The following is a 5,875-nucleotide window of genomic DNA, read 5'->3' as shown; positions in this document are numbered from 1 at the left end:
GAATAAGTCTTACAATTTCCTCATGGATGAATGGATAACCTTGCTGAAAAGGAATCTATAATGATAGGTCCTCCAGCCGGGGGGGGGGGGGTGCTAGGCATGACATCATGTTACCAGGTCATCAAAGGACCAACATCATAACTCTTGGAAAGTTGTCCCAACCATCATATCTGACCGAGATTCAGATCCGATTGGTGTCAGGATACCTCAGACTTAGGATACCTGAGAAGAAAAAGGCGCAACGCAAATTGACGAGATGACATTGTAAGATTCTCGGGGAAATGAACTATGAAGTGATTTCCGTTATCAAGAGTCCATCATTATCCCAAGGAGAGGACAAGGAGGTGTCTGGTGAGCTCAACGGCAATTCATCGAGATTACCAAAAGATGGATTTCCACAATTAAGTGAACAAGGATATAACATTTGGCATATCAAATGATATAAGGAAGTATGCTCGAGGAAAACATACACAATTAAACATCGGTTGAAAGGTGCGCCCGAAATATGGGTTGGGTTGCACGACCAGAGTCAGAATGGTGATTCAATAATCAATAGCCTAAGAATGAACCTTCGACCATTAACTTCAAAAAAAAATAGGGTTGCTAGAAGGAAAGAATCCAAACAACACCGTCCACTTGTTGGAATTATCACGGGGACCAAGAAAAAATGGTGATGGTGAGAAGTATTTCTATGACAAGAATTCTCAAGAGGTGGAACAAATCTCAGAACATTCTTGACATAAAGTATGGTAATACTCCAAGGTAAATAAGAACAATTGCTGGATAGCAAGGAACTCAAGGTATAACACCAAACATGAACAAGCTTGTGTTGGTGGGAAGGCAATAAAGTGATCGATGATGATACAATTCATCGAGGGCAAGGATGGTATTTCTCATCATGAATTCAATTGATACCCTGGATGAGCTCAGAATGGTGATGATCACGACACCTTTGTCGCGAGAGTTCATGAAGATGTAATCGATCGGCGACGACATCAAGTCAAAGTAATGATGAAGCGAAAGGTTATTGGAACCAAGGGTACGACACAAACTCGAAACCAAGCTTGTTGTTCAAGGCGAAATGATATGACGATGAGGATCGACGTAAGGTTAGTCCATCGTCGAAAAGTGTGCTCCGAGAGGAAGGACCGGGTAGCACAGTTAAAATAATCACGACAATGATATAGCCAAACAGGCTAGGAATGGCGTGGTCAGGTACAAACTCGTACTTATAGAAGCTTACTGAAGAGTTGTTGAACCGTAGTGCGGTCTCGGTTCATTTATCGGTGTCTTTGAGTGTTTAATAACTCAGAGCCCGTGAAAAATTGGAATCAGTGGGAAGGTAGTACTTGATGAAGAGCTCATAAGAAGTTATGCAGTTCCATGATAATCTCGAGATACCAGGGGTAATACTCGATGACATATCAAAGTAGAGGTTGGACGGGGGTTATTGCTCTACAGAAGACAAGTGCTAAAACTTGCACGAGAAATGGTATTTAAAAGAGAACATGGTCGGAACCACGATTGCAAAAGGCCAGATCCTAGATATAAGATGAACTTATACCGAAGGAATAATTCATTTAAGAGAAGCTTTAATGATAAGATATACATCGTGTCCATGGGCATGAACACAAAGTTCAAGGTCGACTCCCAGTTCTTCAATGTATAACCTTCCATTCACTTCTCGCTTTGATAAAGGCATTAGTGTTGAAAGTTTTACCTGGTGAAATACCAGATGAGTATGACTAGTGAAAACTTCCGAGTTCACACATATAAAGGAAGGCATAGGTTCAACCCGTCAGGGTATCATGGAAACATATACCACAAGCTTCAGTAGTAAATGCCACCAGCTCGAAAGCAGAGCATGGTTGGCCAAGCAGAGGATACAACTTAACAAAGGTATTATGTATCAGGGGAAGAACTCACAAAGTGATCAAGTGTGAAGGTCATTGTCGGATAACAATCCAACAAAGGACCTGATGGTCCACAAAGGATCCGATATGAGTATCGATACTCAACCAGAAGAGGAAGGAATGCAGATGCAACAGGTTATGGAAGCATCTGAATAATTCACAGCTTAAATGCAAAGGAATTATGATTTCCAAAACGAAGGATCAGAAGCAATGCTCTGATTAGGGGTGGATAAGTTGAATAGCTTTAGGGTACAATCAACAACAATTGGATTGGTCGAGAACCAATTCCAGTTAAAAGAATGGCATCTCAGCCAGAAAGGTAATTTATAAGGATCAATGATGATTGCGGGTATTCGCAAACATATTGAGTCAACAGGCTCAAAATGATAATGACAAGGAATGTCAATATGACTACGAGACTTATGGGATTAACCATAATGCAAGCAAGCAAGAATTTCAAGAGCCAAAGGCTCCAGAGGATTTTCGGAAGATCGAATTGTATTTTGAAGACTTTTGTGACACATATGAACAACTGGGGTTGAGCGGATACTCGACAAGTGCGAGGATTTATTTGAAGGGGTATTCAAGTGGCAAGGAACTACTAGGCAGTAGGCACAAAGTATTCTCGGAACAATAGAGAAAACTTCGGGGTATCTTGTAATAACAAGACCAATGGGGGATGATCGTATGAATGGCAAGTGTAAGTAGTTATCCATACGGATTTATCGGTGGTCAGGAATAGCAAAAGTGATGGGCACAAAGTCTCGAGAGAACATCAAAGAGTATCTTCGGAATCTTCTGATGTAGCAGGTAATCCTCTGCAGTAAGGGGCTCTCCGGGTGGATGCGATTACGAGATCCTAATTCTTAGAGTTAGCAAATTCATTTAACCCGAATAGTAGAGAGATCAGAGTCCCAGAGTAAAGGTCGAGGAGTAAAAGATCCTACTACCACCCAATGGCGACGTGGGCCCATGGGCCGCACAGTCATGTTAGTAAAAGTTTTGTAAAGTCTAGACTCGACTTCGGCCAAGGAGTTGGAAGGGGGATTCCTACAGGCAGTCGGCTCTGATACCAACTTGTGACGCCCCCGATCCAATCGTACACTAATCATGCACGCAAATGTGTACGATCAAGATCAGGGACTCACGGGAAGATATCACAACACAACTCTACAAATAAAAATAAGTCATACAAGCATCATAATACAAGCCAGGGGCCTCGAGGGCTCGAATACAAGTGCTCGATCATAGACGAGTCAGCGGAAGCAACAATATCTGAAAACAGACATAAGTTAAACAAGTTTGCCTTAAGAAGGCTAGCACAAACAGGGATACAGATCGAAAGAGGCGCAGGCCTCCTGCCTGGGATCCTCCTAAACTACTCCTTAGACGTCGTCAGCAGCCTGCACGAAGTAGTAGGCACCTCCAGTGTAGTAGTAGTCGTCGACGGTGGCGTCTGGCTCCTGAACTCCAGCATCTGGTTGCGACAACCAGGTAGAAGGGAAAGGGGAAAAGAGGGAGAAAAGCAACCGTGAGTACTCATCCAAAGTACTCGCAAGCAAGGAGCTACACTACATATGCATGGGTATATGTGTAAGGAGGCCATATCAGTGGACTGAACTGCAGAATGCCAGAATAAGAGGGGGATAGCTAATCCTGTCAAAGACTACGCTTCTCGCAGCCTCCGTCTTGCAGCATGTAGGAGAGAGTAGGTTGAAGTCCTCCAAGTAGCATCTCCAAGTAGCATCTCCAGTAGCATCGCATAGCCTAATCCTACCCGGCGATCCTCTCCTCGTCGCCCTGCGGAAAAGCGATCACCGGGTTATCTGTGGAACTTGGAAGGGTGTGTTTTATTAAGTATCCGGTTCTAGTTGTCATAAGGTCAAGGTACAACTCCAAGTCGTCCTGTTACCGAAGATCACGGCTATTCGAATAGATTAACTTCCCTGCAGGGGTGCACCACATAGCCCAACACGCTCGATCCCATTTGGCCGGACACACTTTCCTGGGTCATGCCCGGCCGCGGAAGATCAACACGTCGCAGCCCCACCTAGGCAAAACAGAGAGGCCAGCACGCCGGTCTAAACCTAAGCGCGCAGGGGTCTGGGCCCATCGCCCTGAGCACACCTGCGCGTTGCGTGGGCGGCCGAAAGCAGACCTAGCCTAGTGGCGTTCCAGTCCAATTCGGCGCGCGCCGCTCCGTCGCTGACGTCTGAAGTGCTTCGGCTGATACCACGACGTCGGGATACCCATAACTACTCCCACGTAGATGGTTAGTGCGTATAGGCTCGTAGCCAGACTCAGATCAAATACCAAGATCTCGTTAAGCGTGTTAAGTGTCCGCGAACGCCGAACAGGGCCAGGCCCACCTCTCTCCTAGGCGGTCTCAACCTGCCCTGCCGCTCCGCCACAAGTAACAGTCGGGGGCCGTCGGGAACCCAGGCCCACCTCTACCGGGATGGAGCCACCTGTCCTTTCAGCCCCCTCGTCAGAATCACTTGCGGGTACTCAATGAGCTGACCCGACTTTAGTCACCATCTGTATAGTATGTATGTATGTATGGTATATACCCGTGATCACCCCCCGAGTGATCACGGCCCGATAGTATAGCAAGGCAGACTGACAAGAATGTAGGGCCAATGATGATAAACTAGCATCCTATACTAAGCATTTAGGATTGCAGGTAAGGTATCAACAGATGTAGCGACAATGTCAGGCTATGCATCAGACTAGGATTAACGAAAGCAGTAACATGCTACACTACTCTAATGCAAGCAGTATAGAGGAGAATAGGCGATATCTGGTGATCAAGGGGGGGGGCTTGCCTGGTTGCTCTGGCAAGAGAGAGGGGTCGTCAACTCCGTAGTCGAACTGGTCAGCAGCAGCGTCGGTCTCGTAGTCTACCGGAGAGAAGAGGGGGAAGAAATAATGAATACAGAGCAAACAAAGCATCACAAAATATAACAAGGCAATACGCGGTGTTCGGTGTGCCCTAACGCGGTAGTAGGTGATACCGGTGAAGGGGGGGAAAACATCCGGGGAAGTTTTTCCGGTTCCGGACGTCTGTCAGACAGATGAACCGGAGAGGAAAGTTTGCAGGTTCGATAGGTTAGAGGCGTGTGGTGGACGAACGGACTGCGTATCCGGATTTGTCTCGTCGTTCTGAGCAACTTTCATGTTGAAAATATTTTAATCCGAGTTACGGATTAAAAGATATGATTTTCTAAAGATTTTATTAATTTTTAGAATTTATTTAACTATTTAATTCAAACATTATCCAGAATAGTGTATGCTGACGTCATCATGACGTCAGCAGTCAACAGGGAGTTGACTGGGTCAATCTGACGTGTGGGTCCCGCATGTCATACACTGTTTTAGTTAACTAAGTTAATTAGTTAATTAGGTTAATTAATCTTATTTAGTTAATTTAATCAGAATTAATTAAGTTAATTAATTAATTAATTAATTAATTAATTCATTAATTTTATTATTAATTATTTACTTATTATATTTTTTTTAATTCTCCTTTTTTTAATTTTCGTTCTGGGCGTGGGCCCCGTTTGTCATAGGCCCATAGGGGCCTTAGTGGTTATGGGCGTGTGGGCGCGCGGGCTCACGGGCACGGCCACGAGCGCCCACCGGGGCAAGCCCAAGCGATGGCCTCGGGCGCGGCCTGTGGCGCTGCCGCCGGCGACAAGGAGGCAGCCAGGGGCGGCGAGGTACCGGGACGCCACGCACGTGGTCTCGGCGAGGTGCGGGCCCGGCGGTCGTCGGCGGGGAAGGCAGGAGTAGTGCACGGGGGCTGCAGGCGGAGCGGGACGGCGGCGTGGGCGGCAACAGCCGCAGGTGGCACGAGCGACAACGGGCGCGACGGGGCGCGCGGGTGCGCGCGTGCTCACCGCGAGCACGAGCACCGGGCGGCACGTGCACGACTACGGGACGGTGCGAGGAGCAAGAGGAAG

This window comes from Triticum dicoccoides, chromosome 4B (genome assembly GCF_002162155.2).
Source record: "Triticum dicoccoides isolate Atlit2015 ecotype Zavitan chromosome 4B, WEW_v2.0, whole genome shotgun sequence".
NCBI lineage: Eukaryota > Viridiplantae > Streptophyta > Magnoliopsida > Poales > Poaceae > Triticum > Triticum dicoccoides.
The sequence above is the reverse complement of the archived record's forward strand: the minus strand, read 5'-3'. Positions refer to the sequence as shown.